This window comes from Solanum verrucosum, unplaced genomic scaffold, assembly GCF_900185275.1.
Source record: "Solanum verrucosum unplaced genomic scaffold, falcon-dt-bn FXZP01000043.1, whole genome shotgun sequence".
NCBI lineage: Eukaryota > Viridiplantae > Streptophyta > Magnoliopsida > Solanales > Solanaceae > Solanum > Solanum verrucosum.
In genome coordinates this window covers 281,035-299,488 of record NW_026020181.1, presented here as the reverse complement: position 1 = coordinate 299,488, position 18,454 = coordinate 281,035, and the positions used below count along the sequence as shown (strand labels likewise).

General features: G+C 35.4%; 2 protein-coding genes and 1 long non-coding RNA gene across 7 annotated transcripts in view; 2 read left to right on the top strand and 1 right to left on the bottom strand.

Moving 5' to 3' along the window:
• The window catches only part of LOC125829219 (elongation factor 1-alpha), a 369,546-nt gene that overhangs the window by 236,428 nt on the left and 114,664 nt on the right, over positions 1-18,454 (top strand). The gene's annotated exons all lie outside the window — the stretch shown is intronic.
• LOC125829220 (elongation factor 1-alpha) overlaps positions 1-18,454 on the bottom strand; it is a 248,290-nt gene that overhangs the window by 223,233 nt on the left and 6,603 nt on the right. The window lies entirely within an intron of this gene.
• LOC125829222 (uncharacterized) lies at positions 3,165-3,428 on the top strand. Its single transcript, XR_007443084.1, has 2 exons — positions 3,165-3,227; positions 3,318-3,428. It is a non-coding gene; the product is annotated as an uncharacterized LOC125829222 (long non-coding RNA).

Sequence of the window (18,454 nt, the reverse complement as noted above, 5' to 3'; positions counted from 1 at the left end):
ATGAAGGAAAGAGTGTCACCACATTCCTGAAAATAGAATATCTTCTCCAGATTTGGTACACCAAGGACAATTATCAGGGATGGAGGTTCTCACTTTTGTAATAAATGATTCAAGGTGTTGATTCAGAAGTATGGTGTTCGTCACAGCATAGCAACTCCTTATCATCTGCAGTCTAGTGGGCAAGTCGAAATATCAAATAGAGAAATTAAGCAAATCCTTAGATTGTGAATGCGAACAAAATTGATTGGTCAAGAAAGCTTTATTGTGCTCCATGGTCCTATCACACTGCATTCAAGACTCTCATAGGTATGTCTCCCTACCAACTTGTGATTGGGAAGTTGTCGCTTGCCTGTAGAGTTAGAGAATAAAGCGATATAGGCACTCAAAAAGTTGAGTCTTGATTGGCATGTTGCATCAAGTAAAATGTTGAATGAGTTGAATAAGCTTGATGAGTTTCTCCTAAAAGTATATGAAAGTCAAAACTTATATAAGGAAAAGATGAAGAAGTACCATGATCAAAAGATCAAAAAACATGAATTTATTCCCAATGATTTGATACTTCTATTCAATTCAAGGTTGTGCTTGTTTCCTGGCAAGCTCAATTCTAAGTGGACAGAGCCATTCAGAGTTTTCGAAGTGTTCTCACACAGAGCAGTTGAACTCGAGAATGAGAAAGAATCAAGATTCAAGGTAAATGGTCAACCGATCAAAATTTACTTTAAGTCAATCAAAGAAGGTAAAAGAGGTAATAGAAGAATGGGATCTTAATGAAGCCTGAGTAGTCAAGGAGTCTGTGTCGTGACGCGACGTCAAATCAAGAACTACTTGGGAGGCAACCTAAGATGTAATCAGCTAGTTTAACAGTATTCTAGTGATTTTTATGTTTGAAAGTTTTCTAGTGATTATTATGTTTTTAAGTTTGATTTTTGGCTAGATTATGTTACTCTAGGGGTTGTGTCCAAAAAGAGTCAAGAAAATGTAAAAGAAAGTCCTAATGTTTGCTACTTGTGCAGGAAAGAAATAAAAACTCTGGGAAATTTTGAGGTGCAGAAGGTTCTACGGTTTGGACCTACGGGTCGTAGGGCAACCTATAGACCATAGGTCTGATCCGTAGAATCTTGGTGTAAGGTAAGTCTTCCAGGACTGGTTCTACAGTTCCCATTTACGAGTCGCCGTTCATTCAATGAACTAAAAATAACATCTGTAGAGTTCAATGTCCAAATACAGCTGCAACTTTAAGTCTATGGGTGCACAGTACAAACCGTACAAACTTTGACAGTCTGTAGTCTGCACTTATAAACCCCAGGTATGTTTCCTAAATTTTGCTAAGTGTTGGGAAGAACGACGGAAGGCGTCTACGGCTCGTAGGAATAACTACAGACCGTAGACGGGGTTTTGTAGAACATTTCTGTTTAATTTTAATGACCCGACATGCGACACATTCTAAATAAAACTCCCCAAATTCAAAGTAATCCCCCATTTCCTCCAGTCCAACCGTTACAAACCGCTGCACCCCTCCATTTTCTCACCCTTTCACATCCAAATCACATCCCTTACGATTCCTATTCTCATCACTCAATTCCTTCCTCCCATATTCTCCGTTTCATCTTCTTTTCTTCCATTTCTCACAAATTTTCACTCCTCCAAAAGCAAGGTTGTGGTGTTTGGTAAATTGTCTAATTAGTTATCTCATTCTAGGCGTCTAGGGAATGAAGAGCTCCACCAAATTCTAGGATTGCTATTGAGTTATTGTGTGAACGGGCTTTTAATTATTTTCTAAACATTGACCGAAATTGATGTAAGAATCTCAATCTTTGAGCAAGACCTATTATCCTGTACTATTTAATACTGTATTTTAAAGATATGTAGGTGCCCACGTGAATATCATAAATATTGCATCATTATAAATAGTAACTTGTCTAACTTGACACTTATATATCTTTAAATATTAAATAGTGCAGGGGTAATAGGCCCTGTCCAAAGTTTGAGATTGTTACAACAATTTCGGTTAAAGTTCGGATATATTTCAGACTTTTTTTTTTCATGATCTTTTCTTAGAAACTATTGAGTTATTTATTCAGTTTTAATTTTTTTTAATATTGAGTTATTTTGTAAACTGATAACCTAGTAACACTATAATAAATATCAGCGAATTTAATTTTTACTTGTAAATGAATTTTTAATATTGAGCTACAAAGAGTAACGGCTAAGCGGTCGAAAAAACAGAAGTATAAAAGGAGGCGGAATTCGATATTTTGGAATTCTAAGAACATATTTGGGAAACTGCTCATTGCCTTTGAATTCTTGGTGTTTAATCGATTTTGAGTTTTGCTTTGATATCTCTTTCGCATAAATTTTCAATTTTACAAGCTGCCTATGGCCTACGACAACACCGGTGAGTTTTTGATTTTCATTTCTTCTTTCCATTTTCATGTCTCAAATAGGGTTTTACAGAATCATCGTCTGCACTGTTCTGTTCTTCGCCTGAATTTTTAATTAATTTTGAAGGAACTTTGTGTGGTGTTAATATGTCTTCAATTTTCTGATTAATTTTGAAGGAACTTTGTGTGGTGTTAATATGTCTTCAATTTTCTTGCTTTTAACAACTAATCTGTTTGCAATGAAAACAGCTACTTTGTCATAATGGAGAAGTAGTTGCTTCTTGAATTATATTTGCTTCTTTAAGATTCATTTCTACTTATTATTCGGCCTCAAGATTTTTTGTTTTAGGCAGAATTACAAAGAAAAGAAAAGAAATCTCGAGGTAGAATTAAGAGTTTTAAAGACTATGCATCTCGGGTTTCTAATCCTGTGGAGGAATTCAAATCTTAGTTTGGAATCTGTTGTAGGGGTGCACTTGCACCTGCACCTGCTGCAGTTTAAAATATTAGTTTCGGAGGTCTTTCGTTTGACAGAAACTGATCATTGTTGTTCTAGGCACAATGAGGTTCGTGAGTTTTCTTTTGTACATATGTATGGCATTATAACTATTGCTACTGTATGTATTTTAATCTGTATACCTGCCAACTATTGCAGGAACCGATGAGGATCTTCCTCTGTCAGATCGGACTAGGATACCAAGAGGTGGTGGCTTTGGTACTGGAAATGACAGAGCTGCTATGATGTATGATGAAACTGACATGGAGGTGGAAATTCAACAACTTGAGCAAGAAGCATACAGTTCAGTTCTAAGAGCCTTTAAAGCTCAGGCTGATGCCATTACTTGGGTACTGTTTTTTAGAATATGTTACTGAATCTAATATTTGATTTTGTTTGATCAGCCTTACATGGTTGCTAAATGAATGTGTTTTCTTCAGGAGAAGGAAAGTCTCATATCTGAATTAAGAAAAGAGTTAAGATTGTCCAGTGAACACCATCGAGAATTTCTTGGTAGAGTCAATGAAGATGATGTTGTCCGAAGAATAAGGTTAGCTTTGTAGCTAACTCTTGTACCTCTTGGATTTTTCTGTGGTTTGTTCTGCAGTCAAGAGTAACTTTGACTACTGTTTTTAGGGAGTGGAGGATATCTGGTATGCGTGGTACTGGTCAAGCTGTTCATGATCAAATACCCAGTTCTTCTGTCTCAGCTTCATGTAGGAATCAAATCATAGCCCCATATTTACCTTCTCACTCCTTTTCTGGACCATCTCCTACTTTTCGTCCACCAGCTGCGACTGCGGAAAACCATCCATCTACATCCACTGCCAATAGAGATCCCAAGGTAAAAAAAACATAAATCTGTAAGTCAGATATTGCTAAAAGATATGCAAGATTACCAGACACTTCTTGAATGATTCTCTGATTTTGAGTATTTTTCTTTAAACTTCACAGGACCAGACTATGCCTGGTGTGTCTTCAACAGAAATGCAGTATCCTTCCTTGGGTCCATCTGGAAGAGGCCAATCCAGCAACCAGGTTTCTGAACCTGCCGAGCCAGTATCATTTGATCCACTGATTGGAAGGAAAGTGAGAACTAGACGGCCTGATGACAATAATTTTTATGAAGCAGTCATAGCTGATTGTAATGCAGCTGAGGTGTGCATGGTTTCTTGATTGTAGATTACTAATTATATATAATTTCCTGTGGTTGGTTTCTGAAGTCTCTAGATGCACATTGGCAGGGTAAACATGTTCTTGTTTATGATAGGGGCAGTGCAAATGAGACGTCGGAATGGGTCAACCTTAAAGAGGTAAGTTGATGCTATTTTCTCCATGCTCCAAAACAGTTTTCTTTACTTTTTCGCATTCATAGTTGTTTCTAAAATGAAAAAAAAACACAGAGAAAGCTGCAAAGCCAGTCAAGATGAATCATACATTTTATGCGAAATGCCAAAAATACAATTTCTGTTTTACCAATATCAAATTGTGATTAAAATGACTGGTTTCAACATCTAGTATTTGCTATTGATGATATCTTTTCCACCTCAGGGGCGGCTCTATGTTTTGTAAAACAAGGCTTATGCCTTAGGCCCCCAAATTTTTATCCAGTGTTAAAAATTTTATAGAAAAAATTGATTATTTATGATTAAAAGTATAATATTCTAAAAATATATTATTTTACCCACTTCAACATCTTTTGTACTTTGTTAAAAATAAGAATTAATAATGAAAAGTGTTGAAAAAATGAATTACAAATTTTTTTTTATTTGTTTTAAAATTTTAGCTTCAAGCATTACAACAAGCATATTAAAATGGGGTATAACAAGTCATCAACTTCATGAGATTCTATGGTTCTAACTCTTATCTTTATTCAATATTTGTCAAACTTATTACTTATAAAAATAAAATTTTAATAAATGTGTATACGAAGTTTGTTTATATTTTAGGCCTCGAATTGAAATTTCGCTTTAGGCCCCAACTACGTTGAGCCGCCCCTGCTCCACCTACAGGATGAACCAACAACATATTTTATTAGTAGGAATACTTTCAATAAGTTTGTGTTTCTCATATTAACAGTGTTTCTTAGTGTTAAACTGTTAATAAGTTCTTGATTTTACAATGATAATGGTATTTTCATGTTATGTTAAAGCTTGTTATTTTCGACATAACAAATGAAACAGCCTGATATAATTTTTTTTTTAATCTTTCTTGAAAAAAAAAAAAATTACAAAACACAAATGCACCGAGGGGTGTGGCCCAGTAGTCAAGGAAGTGGTTAAGAACCCTGAGGTCTAGTATCAAAACTCAGCGGACACAAAAAACACTAGGTGATTCTTTCCATCTGGAATTAGTCGTCTTGGTGGACAGAGTTTGCTAGTACCTATTGCTAGTGGGAGGAGGTAGGTATCCCGTGGAATAAGTCCGAGGTGCACAAAATCTGGCCCGGACAACCACAGTTATCAAAAAAAAGTATGTTGAGTTGGATCATTGCTGCACCTGTGTCAAATCCTCCAAAAACGCAGTGACACACACCCATCAACATTTTTAATGAGTCCTAGCAAATAAAGAAAGAAAGCATATGTAAAGAATCCTAGTACACAAATAGCAAATGGTCTCTTTTTCATCTTTTTCTCGTCTTCCCATCATTAATCATATCAAAATAAGTCATTGATGCTCGCCAGATCACCTCGTTTCATTTACTTCACCCCATTAAGCAATAAAATTTATCAGAATTGAATAACCCTGGCATGTTTATTGGCAAATCCATTTCCTATTTGTTTATTAGGTGTAGTGTGAAGAAACATTGCCATTTGATCTTTCAAGTTAGTTCATGCTATGTATCATTGGCTTGTAATGTGACTGCTGTTAGCATGATGTTCATCTGGAGGTCTTGGACAGTCACTGATAGGTTTCTGAAACATGCCTCATGCTCCAAATTATTGCTTAAAATCTAGGAATCGCCTGATAGTCAACTCTGTATTAGCTCCTATTTATCATTTATTTATTGTTCTTAATTCTGGCATGTGTAGTCAGTTTTGTCTTCCATCATGCTTTAGTTTATTTTGAAGAGCTTCTTTAAGGTTTTAACTTATTTGAATTCTTTGATAGATCCCTCCAGAGGATATCCGGTGGGAGGGTGAAGATCCTGGAATTTCTCATCATGGAAATAACGGTCAGTCAGGGCGTGGACGTGATAGTGATCCAGTTGCAGTTAGAGGCCTAGGTTTGACTATGCCTCAGTCTAAAACAGATTTTCCATCATCACATTATGGCATAGGAAAGAAGGGAGATGATGTTATTGTGTTACTTCACACTGATATGTTGATTAACGAGGTAACAATAGTTTCATGCTATACACAAAGATATTACCTTTCTGCAACTGTTCATTGACTCGTGAGTGTGGTTAGGTGGAGAAGAGGATCTTTGGTGCCTCTCATCCAGACCCTGTGGAGGTTGAGAAGGCAAAGGAAGTGCTGAAGGTTAGTGGCACCAATCTTTGTGGTGATTGTGTCCTGCTCACTCATTAATATCACAAGAAAGTTTTAACTGTTTTACATTATTCAGGATCATGAACAAGCACTTGTGGCAGCTATTTCACGGCTTGATAAGATGATATCTGATGGAGATAACAGTATGAACTGTGCTAAGTGATTTTCTATTTGTTTTTCATTTTAGGCTTCATCATATTTGGATTGGAGTGAGGATTAAATCTGTTGATACTACTAAATCTGAATGCACATTGTAACCTTGGTTTTGTCAAGGATTTGAAAAATGGGTCTCAATGTGGATTGCGAGTCATCTGAAACTACTACCATGTAACTCATGGTTACTTCAAGTCCTGCTTAAGACTTGACTTTTATGAATTTTGACTGTGCAGTTCTGACCTTTTATCAGTTATTCCTCAAGTAACACATTTTCATCAAAATTAAACCATAAGTAATTTTTCACTTTCTTACCAGTTAATGTCTCATGTGAAAATCTTCTAACAGGAATCAACTAAAAGTCCTTGGTGGTGTTTGTTAAGACTGAATGCTAATGAAGTTTTCTTCCCCTCTCGCAAAACCTTAATTATGAGGAACTTTCAGTAGTGAGTCCAAGTGTGTAGATTGTATGCATTTTGTTGAACGAGGACTGTTCATTGGTTGTGTAGCGTATACTGTTGTCACTTTTTCTTTTTGCAACTAAAATATATTCCTTTGATCCCAAAATCATGCATCCTCTGCCTTATAGCCTATAACGTGCTGAATATTATTCCATTTGATATGTGCTTAACGGTATATGACGCTATTCAACTTAACTAACCGTAATCATGAGGAACTTTCAGTAGTGAGTCCAAGTGTGTAGGTTGTGTGCATACAAGGATTGTTCATTGGTTGTGTTGCTTATATTGTTGTCACTTTTTATTTTGCAAGTAAAATCTGTTGCCTTGATCCCAAAATCATGCGTCCTCTGCCTTATAGCCTGTAACTTGCTGAATATTATCCCATTCGACATGTGCTTAATGGTATATTCCGATATTCAACTTAACTAACCGTAAACAACCAGCAGCACTTCCTCCCATCATATATAAGCTTCCTGCAAGTTGCACTCTTCATAATTCGTAAGGACCATAAAAACCCTAAAGCTAGACCAAAAACTGTTGATACTAATATACTATACCTGAATGCCATTGTACTGCAATCCATTACCCTTGCTTTTAGTCAAGGACCTGGAAATTGGGTCTTAACTAACTATCAGTGAGTGTCTCATGTGAAAATTCCTTCCCATGGAGATCAACTAATAGATTTTGGCATTCACTGAGACTTAATTCTAATGAAGTTCTTTTCCCTTCACGCGAGACCTTTCATGAGAAACCTTCAGTAGTGATTCCAAGTATGAGATTGTATGGATTGTGTTGAACAGTGGTTCATATATCCCAAAGGTTTCAATGGTTGTGGTGCTTATACTGTCATACTGAAAGGAATCATGAATGGGATAGAATCACCCCAACAAGTATGAGATTGTATGGATTTTGTTGAACTTTCACTGCTTCTGGTGCTTAGAGTGTTACTTTTTTTTTTCTTTGCCTCCCACAATCTTTAGGTTGTGAAGTTGCTATTTTGCCTGTTTTGGGGCAAAAAGAGTGTAGGACTAGTGACGCATAGCTGGTTAGCTAGAAGCAACAGATAATAGGGTCCATATTGAGTTTTCCTCAATTGTTTGATGTGGGGCATTGTTTTCCAATGGGTTAATGTTCAACCCTTTTTTTTATGACCATGGTGTCCAGGCTAGCTTTCGCACACCTCGACTAATTCCATAGGATACTTGCTACCTCCCACTTGCAGCAGTTACGAGGTAACTCTGTCCACTGATGCTAGGACACATGGGAAGAATCACCTAGTGTTTTCGCTCACCTCGACTAATTCCATAGGATACTTGCTACCCACTTGCAACAGTTACTAGGTAACTCTGTCCACTGATGCTAGGACATATGGGAAGAATCACCTAGTGTTTTCTTCACCGCTAGAATTTGAACCTAAGACCTCATGACTCTCAACCACTTCATTGAGGACTAGGCCCACACCCTTGGGTGTAATGCTCAACCTTTTTCCAGACTTCAATTCCTTGATCTTTTGAAGTAAATTGACATATTTAGAAGTTATATAGGAGTACTCTAGATCACTATTTTCTTTAGTTGAATATATTTGTAAACTGTTTTAAAATATTAGTTTAAAAATTGTTGATTCCTTAAATAGTAGTAGTACCATTGTCTTTGGGGGTTGAGGAAGCAGTATTTTTCAAGATATATTCCAAGCATTGCCTGGAAGTGTCATAACAGTGAAGCTGTTGTCTTCTACTCTTCCAATGCCCATATGCATTTCAAGGCTTTCATTTCTTCTTCTATTCATATTCATGATTCACCTACAACTGCTGAGGCAAAGCTAGGGTTAGGAGTTTGGGGGTTCTAAATTTTAAAACAGAAAAGAAAAATATTGCAAAGAATGCTTCTTTTAAAAAGGAAAAGAGAACTTTTTATTGATATTGATAGTGGCGTTTGAACCTACCTAGTGCGCAAAGCATTTTCACCTTGGCTATACTATGCAATTAACCACATTGGGGTTTGAAATTCATTTCAAACATTGAGAATACTTGTTTCAAACATTCTCAATATCAGACTAAATATCAAAATGTATCATGGTTCATGACATGAAAAGTACCATTATTCACAATCAAACTCTATATGATAATGCATCAACATGATGGATGTTGGAAAAATGATTTTCGCATCTCAAAAAAAGTATTCATATTATTATCTATATTTATTCTAGGGAAAAAAGTTTGAAATATATTCGAATTTTGACAGGAATTGATGTAACAATACTGATCTTTGGAAAGGACATTTTACCCCTGCACTATTTAATAATGTATTTTAAAGGTATATATGTGCCCACGTGGAAATCATAAATATTGCATCTTTATAAATAGTAATGTGTCCACGTGGACACATATATACCTTTAAAATACACTATTAAATAGTGCAGGGATCCTTCATAAAGTTTGGTATCGTAATAGCAATTTTGACCAAAGTTAGACTATTTTTCAGACCATTTTCCTTTTATTCTATTAACTCAATCTTAATATCTTTTTAATTATTTCAAAAATCAACATTTATTTTGGTCAAATTTAAAACTGTTGGCAACATTTCTTTTTCTTCTTTTTTTTTTTTTTTATGAAAAATTGCATTTATGATAATGATTAGCATTTACAAGTACTTCAATACTTCAACGGCCTTTACACTTTTCTGTATGTGCCAGATGACTCTGTTGTGCTAAGTAAACTTGGCCTTATGAATTAATGAAGTTTTTATTTTTACTTCAAAAAAGTTCTTAAAAGAAAATTCAAAATATTTTCTTCTTCTTTTCATCATTTAGAAATGTTCCACTTCACTTAATAGTGTAATTGATTTTAGGACTGAATTTTTTATTTTATTTTAGGTGAAACGTTTTTTAAGAAATTATAATTTTGTATACATGCCCATATACATAGAAAATATATTTTTATGCATGATTCTCTTGTTATAATTTGATCATTTAAATAAGTTAAAATTTAAAGTCTTAAATTGCCTTAATTTAAGAATCAAAGAAATTTGTTTTGTGTCTCCTCTAAATTACTGTCGGGTTCTATGACTGATGCTATGGAGTGAATAATAGATCCCTCATCTTTGATTCATGATATAATCAACTTTGATTTGGCCAATAATTAATGAATATGTCTGTTTTTTTTAAAAAATACTTGTTATCTTCTCATATTTTATTTTTGGCATAATTACCACTTTCACACCTTCTTCAATTTCACCCTTAAAGTTAATTTGTTTAAGTACAGTATAAGGTGAGTCCCAAATTCTTTGAGTAACAGAATTTTGTATAAATTTCCAGGTTCAAACCTTGTTTTTGGAAATGTCTTTTTTGGGTCAATTTGTGTCACGACCAAAAATATACTGTGACATGGAATATAAGACTCGAAAGGCCCTACACAAATTACTTAACATGCATACAACACAATCTAATAGAATGTACAAGAAATAAAGTAGATTTCACCCTTAAAGTTAATTTGTTTAAGTACAGTATAAGGTGAGTCTCAAATTCTTTGAGTAACAGAATTTTGTATAAATTTCCAGGTTCAAACCTTGTTTTTGAAAATGTCTTTTTTGGGTCAATTTGTGTCACGACGTAAAATATACCGTGACATGGAATATAAGACTCGAAAGGCCCTACACAAATCACTTGACATGCATACAACACAATATAATAGAATGTACAAGAAATAAAGTAGAAAGCTTCATAGCAAAGAGTTTAACTTAAAAGCTCAAGTCTAATCATAGTCTTGACAAGCCAATCTAATGCATCAAAAGAGTGCTTGGGACGTAACCCACACACCACATACAAGGTATAAAAGTAAAGACATAAGAAATAAAATCTTTGTGGTCTTGCCGTTGAAGTATGAGGACTCACCAAATCCAGTAGCTAAGAAATGGTTTTATGATGTTTTCCCATTGTGTGGTGACATTTAGAGTTTGCCCCGTTTGTCTGGTTTACTAAGTGATGCAAGCATTTGAAATGATCTTAGGCAACAATTTTGAAAAGTGAAATAATTTGACAATATACCTCTTTTATTGCCAACCTTGTGAGATGTGTGAACCTTGCTTGAACCCCTTGAGCCTTATCCCTTTTCTTGGAAGAAACTTGAACAATTGTGACCCCTCTTTATCCATTCACCTATAACTCTCATGAATTGTGGTGTGTTTGAATAGCCAACTTAGGCAAAAAAGCCTAAGTTGGGGTGTGGTGAAAAGAGAAGAAAAATCAAGAAATGAGAGAAATCCCCCTTTGAGTATGGTTTTGAAAAAGATGGAACCCCTCCATGTAAAAAAAAAAAAAAAGAGAAAAGAAGCAAAGAAAAAGAATGAAAAAGTGCTGAAATAAGTGATGAAAATTGCAAAAGAAATGCGCTGTCTGGTAATTAATAAGAAGTTGAATAATGGGGTGGATTATGAGCATGTTTGAAATGTTAAAGAAAAGGAGGAATGTGATGTTCAAGCCACACTTCATGAGGGTAGCAGCCATTGAGCCTAAATGACCATACCTTTACACTCAGCCCCGTTACAAGCCTTGAAAAGACCTTTGTGATTTTGAGTAAGCTGAAACAAATGTTGATTAGAAAATAAGGCAAACATATGGGTGAAGTCATGCATGTGTTCATCTTTGTGAGTGTGAGAGTTGTATGTTATTCCGGAACTATAAATTGTTGAAGAATTGTGTGTGAATTTGGAATCATCTTTGTTGTGAGGAAATTTGAGTACCTTTGTTGAGCTTGAACTTACATTTGAAGCAAGTATTGTGAACTTGAGCATCTTTGATAATGGTGAGTCACAATTTGAATCTTTGAGTGCACAATAGATCATTGTATGAGTAAGTTGAGTCTTGTTGTGTGCATTCATGTTGAGTCTTATGCAGCACTGTCTGAGACATCCTTTTTGAACTGCTGAACTTGAGTTTTACTTGAGGACAAGCAAAAGTTTAAGTTGGGGTGTTGATAAGTCCTGGATTTGGACTCATTTAGGGCTTTGTTTTTATAGATTTAGTGTCTTCAAATGCTTAATTTGTGCCATAAACTGATGATAAATCCTAGGTTTTCAGGTAGATGGATTGAGGAACAAAGCAAGGACACTAACATACAAAAAGGAACAAAACAAACTAAAGAAATGAAGAAAGGCAAGCCTGGTGATCGCCAAGGGCATTTGGTGAATCGCCAAGTGGCTATCTGACCGCCTAAAGTTCCAGTGTGCTAAGCCCTTAAGGAAAGAACCAAGTCGGCGATGAAAAGGAGCAGTCGGTGAATCACCGAATAGTTTCGTGAAGCCAAAATAGATCGCCCAAAGTTATAGACCTTGAGGATGCTGAATGTCAAGGTGAAAAGGCGCTGGAGGAGATCAAAGGGTAGCTCACCGAGTGGTTCGGCAAGTCCGACTTACTTCGCTGAAGAGACCTGCGTGGCTTATTTTTGGTGCCTATAAATTACATTTTTAACTTTAATTTAGGGTCAAATTTTCAATCCATTTTAGTCTAAAACAGTTTTCTCTGAAGTTTCCAAGTAGACTTGAAGGTTTTGAGACTACACTTTTGGAGATTTTGCAAGTGGGTTTCGAATTTTCTTCGAATTGGAGCATTGTAAAGCTTGAATTCCTCTTACCCAGTTGATGGCTAATCAATTTGGTAACGGTTTTTATCCTTTTATGATGTTCGGCTAAAACCCCAATTTTGGGGTGTGATCATGTGATTATGGGCTGAATTAGTTTATGGGTATTGCTAATTACTAGTTTAAATGCTATTTAAAAGTGAGTTTCATCATTAATCGTTGTTTAATTTAAGAATTGTAGTTGCAAATGCAGTTCTATATTGGTGTTCTTGGCTTGCTCGAGAGAGAGGCTTTAGAACTAAGATTATTGATTCATGATTTGTGGGTATTGGGTTGTTCTGGGTTTAGCTCGAGAGAATGAATCCTAAATCCAATCTCACACATTTAGCTCGAGAGAATGAATGAATTAAGGTGTGGGCTGGTCTTCATTGTTGTGCTTGTTGATGTTCGAAAGAAATCACATGATTCGGGGTAGTTGTTCGAGAGAAAACTATCCCCCTTATAGTCTAGCCTACTCACTGATATTTAGTTATTTACTAGTAGTTGCAATTACCCATATGTCTATATTTGCCTATAATCGATCACATCCCGAGAATTATCTCCATATTGTTATCTAAAATCGTTTGTGACTGTTTGTAGTTGATAATTACAACCAAATCCCCCATTTGACATTCGTGTCACCCTTTTAATTTGATATGTCTTTTTTCGATAATGTTTATTCCTATTGCTGATTAGACCGCATTCATACTTCTTAATTAAATTCTAAGCACGTGTCGCTCCCTGTGAGATAAGACCCCAACTCATTTAGTTGGGTTTAATACTGATTTACGATCGTTGACAGTTAGAATTAGAAGAAGTGTCTTTGAAACGTTATATAATCAATGTCCCACCATTATATGATATAGGTATTCGCCTCCACATCATTACATGAGGATCATAGGTTTCGCCTCCATGATCAACATAAAGGCTCATGGGTATTCACCTATTACCTTATTATAGAAGTCATATTTTAAGGGTAGTCACCACACACTTCTCATATCATGTCATGGGTAATACCCTCATGATTATCTATTTAGGGATAAGGGAAGTCACCTCACATCCCTCTCATACAAAGGTCTTTGGGGGAATCACCATAAGCCTCATCGCATCTCATGGTCCTTGGATTTAGATTCATTTTAGGTGAGCAAGTCTTTCAACCTAGAATCATTCTATGTGAGGGAACCTTTCATATCACATCATATTCATGCATAAGTGTGTGTGAGAGAGAGAATGGCCTTTCACAACACAACAACATATCATAATCATAGACATTTCACTCTCAAAGTGTTCATAAGGCATGTGCATAGCTTTCATTAAACATACATAATATCATGTCTTGCCCTTTCAAGGGTCAAGGCTCATATCAAATCAACACATCTAGAATTACTACATTAGACATGGATACTATCATAACTCAAGGGATTCTATCACTTCATACAATCTAGCATTCATAAGGTAGGTTAGGTAAGTAAAGGCCTTCCGCCATAATTCTATCTATTAATCTTCTATTCTCATATAGACTTTACTCTCAAAGCCTTAACAGACATAATTCACCTTATTAGTTTTACCTTCAAAACTCTAGAAGTCAACATTCATGATTACAAGCCCTACTCTCAAAGCTTCTACTTCTTACAATCATCATACATATCTAGATTTCAAGGCATTCTAATCATATGCTTCATTATTAAGTGATTCTAGTCATAAATCATCATAAAGGTTCAAATTCAAGTTTTACTAGTCATGATCCATCATATATACTATAATATAATTCAATTCACGCTACATGTTTCTATTCTTGAACAATTACTACTCATATCATCAATTCTAGAAGACCATCTATCATCCTTAATTTCCCTTCACAAGGCATAAACCCACGTTACTTCAATTTCATCAATTAAACTAGGGTTATCCATGGAAAACATATAATATAATCATAATAGCATGATTAAATACTAATTCAATCATAAACAAGCAATATCCACTCAATTGGATTCATACTCAACTTAACCCACAGTGTTGGAAGGAACCCTAACTTGAATTGGGGATTCATCTTCACAATTTGGGGAAATCTAGGGGGCTCCAAAGATGGAAGAATCCATGGATGAATAAGCTATCATACCTTGGATAAAAATCCCTCACAAAGCTTGGAAGATTGGAGGAATTTGACCTAGCTTGACCCTCTCTTCTTTTTCTTCTAATTCTGCTTCTTCTTGAGTTTTCTAGAGAGAGAATTTTTTGAGAGGAAGAACTTTGGGATCTTTTGGGGTTTTAGAATTAATGACTTAATTGAGGTAGTTAAAGGCTTAAAATAGTTTATATAGGTGTACTAAGACCATACAAAATGACCCTACTTAATACTAACTTAAAAAGGAATTTCCCATCTTACCCTTACTTAGGCAACATGGTACCAGGCACCACGACAGGGCTCACGAGTCGTGGTCCACACCACTGGCCGTGGTCCTACTTGTGGTCCATGGTCCAGTAGCTTGGCCATGAGGCATTTGCCTCCACAAGTTGAAGGCACTTTCACGAGCATTCTCATGAGTCCTGGTCTTCACCACTGGCCGTGAAGTGGCTCATGAAGGTGAGCCACTTTGAGGAAGCTTCAAGGGAGCTACTGCATTGGCCTTCATGGACCACACTACGAGTTGTGGTCCTCACCACTGGCCATGGTGGTGGTCGTGGAGTTGAGGCAGTGCATCCCAAGCTTGGGGTAACCTTGGCCTTTGGCTTGGGCCTTGCCCCTTGACTTGGATCTTGCCCCTCACACTTAGCCATAGACGGCCTACTAAACTACAGGGTGTTACATAAGTGTAGTCAAGTCACAAGACTCTTCAATAGCTGAGATTTTTTTATTCAAACTTGTTTAGAAAGTTGACCAAGATCTTCTCTACAACTTTTGGATCTGCAAAGGTTTCACCAAGTATTATTATTTGGTTCACAATCTTCATCAGCTTGGAAGAGTATTCTTTCACACTGTCTGAGTCATTCATCTTCGAAAGCTCAAACTCTCTCTTCAAAGCTAAGAGTCTAACAAATTGTACTATATTATTGCCTTCAAACTCTTCCTTTAACTTATCCCAAGCCTCTTTGGATGTTTCATGAGTCATAACCCTTGTAAATATCATGTCCATAAGACTTGAATATATGCAGGTGAGAGCTCTTAGAGATCTAGTCAACAACTCATCATACTTCTTAATTTCATTTAGAGTTGCATTAACTCTCAATGGTTGGACTGCAGATTCTGAAATCTCAATAACTTCCTATAAGTTGAGAGACTTTAGATAAGCCTTCATTTAGTTGACCCAAATGTGATAATTCTCTCCGGTAAATATCGGAGGACCTGTCATTAGTTGATTTTCAGGTGCCATGAATTTTTTCAGCAAGTAAATTCAAGTTAAAACAGAAAGTAGATGAGCCAAATAAACAAAATTTGATTCGGATCCTTTAGGAAATAAGCTCTGATACCATGTTATAAATAAAAAGAAGAAGAACTTCAAGTCTACAAGGTGTAAACAATAGGCAATCGCAGTTGTAAATTGCTACAAAAATCTGAAAGTGAAGAAGAGGGCTGAAGTTTTCTTGAGTTCTATATATTTATCTAGATGTTTCATTGCATAAGATCTATTTATAAATAAATTGTGAGAGTTACAACCACATAATAAGCAAAATCTCTCACACCAAACTATGTACAGTGAAGCTCACTAATCACCACTCATTTTAAATCAAAAAACTTATCTATTACAAAATATCTACAATCTAGAAGTTTCTAAAGAAATCTTAATTTCCTATCAATTGGCCCTCCAAAATTCCAAAATCTTCAAGTGGTTCATTGCCCCCAGAGTCCTGAGTTAAGCTACTTCAAGTTAATTCTACTTGAGTTTCACCATCTACAAAAGTAAACATCATGTTTAACACAATTTCTCACAAGAAAAAAAGAAATGATTTAAATCTATGAGTATAGCTAATACTTCCTCAATTTAAGTAGATGTAAAGGACAAGAGGAAAATACCAAGAAATTGAAGGAAAAAAAGGGAATGGTGGTTTAATTCTTGATTTTTCTTGACTCTCCAAGTCTATTAGTACAGCTAATACTTCCTCAATTTATTTCCTACCATAACTAAATCTATTCCTTTAAATGGAAAAGATTTCTCAAGATTACCAATTACTTGCAGTATGTGATTGGTAGTGTACTCTGAATCTGTGTAAAGGCTACCATCCTTATGATCACCATGTCATTGAAGCAAGTGTCTGGGATCCTCTTGTTGTGATTGATAGAAGTAATCCCATCTGTTAAAACGAGAGAGTGTTGTATAATTTTTCCTTCCACAAATATGACATGGGTTAGATTTAGGACTCTCTTTTTTCTTATAACCTCCATTTTGAGTTTTATTATTTTGTTTCTGATTGTATTATCGTCCTCCTCTACCTTTTTTTTCCTTGTCCACGGTAATGATTGACACACCCTCGTCCCTGTGAATTTTGGGTCACGAAGGTCATGGAAGGATAAGTCAAAGTTGGTGCATCTTGCTTGTCTCCATTTCTCTCATTTCAAGTCCCTAAGAGCATTAACAAATTGATTAAATGTGGAATAATTATTACTTAACATAACAATTTGAATGGTCTTATATTTTCTTCCAAGACCTCTAGAAAAATTAAAATATTTGCTATCTTTGTCTAAAGGTTTGTGTATAGCCATGAGGTTATCACAAATTCCTCTATATATTCACTTATAGTTTTTTTTTTCCCAACTTCACTTTCTGAAGTTGTTTCTTCAATTGAAACTCCTTATCCTTGCTTGCTTGTAGATAAGTATCTTCAAGATAAGATCATATTTGTTTTGTTGTAGTACATCATATGATGAGGAACATTGATTCTTCTGTCATTGTTCCAGAAAGCCAACTCCAAACAAGAACGTCATGTTCTTCCCAAGCAGTGAACTTGTGGTTGGAAATTTGTTCAACTTTCTTGTCTAATATGTTCGCGGATGGGGGGTGGGGGGGGCAAATTTTGGGTCACCGAAACCCGTGGTCATCCGACTAAACTCGATATATTACTTCTATAATTATTAAAGAATATATTAAATTAAAACTTGTGGAACCTGTTCTCAAAATGGTTGGATGGTTCACTGGTACAACTGCAAGATTTCAACACAAAGGTCGCAGGTTCGATCCCAGGCAGCCCCAATTCGCTTCAATTTTATTTAATGAACTAAAAACACGTTTTTCATTTATTTTTTTTAAAAAAAGCTAAATTCTGAAAATATATGCTTTGTCCTTTTTCCCTTCTTTTTATAAAGTCTACTTTTTAAATTTCTTGAGATCTAAAATTGTATATTTTTTTATAATTGGATTCTTTAATAATTAATTTTCAATCAATAATTCATTTAACCAATGCATTTAATCTTTCTTGCGACGTAGTACTCTAGATTTATCAAATTTCTTCTAATAACTTTTTCTCTTAATAATTTTTTTTTTTGCAAATGATATTTAATATTTTTCTTATGAAAAAGTTATATCTATTAGTGCTAAGATAATTGAGGTCCTTCAAATTTGGAAGCCTAAAGTAGTTGCCTTTTTTTTAAAAGGGGTAAAGCCGTCCCTGACAATGGTGTACCCGTCTTCTTGAAATCCTAGATTCGCCTTTGGGGGTTCTCCTTTGATGATCAATCTTCAAGGTTTGCATTAATTGGGGGATTTGTGTCTTCCAAACTATGTAATTCGATGACTTTAACTTAAAAGAACAAATTTCTATTTATTGATTGCATGGTGTGAAGATGGTGAAAGGTCTAAGACAGTATTTGAGGATGAGGCCATGTCTAGAGTATAGGGAGAAATAGCTTGAGGATCATGTTAATCGA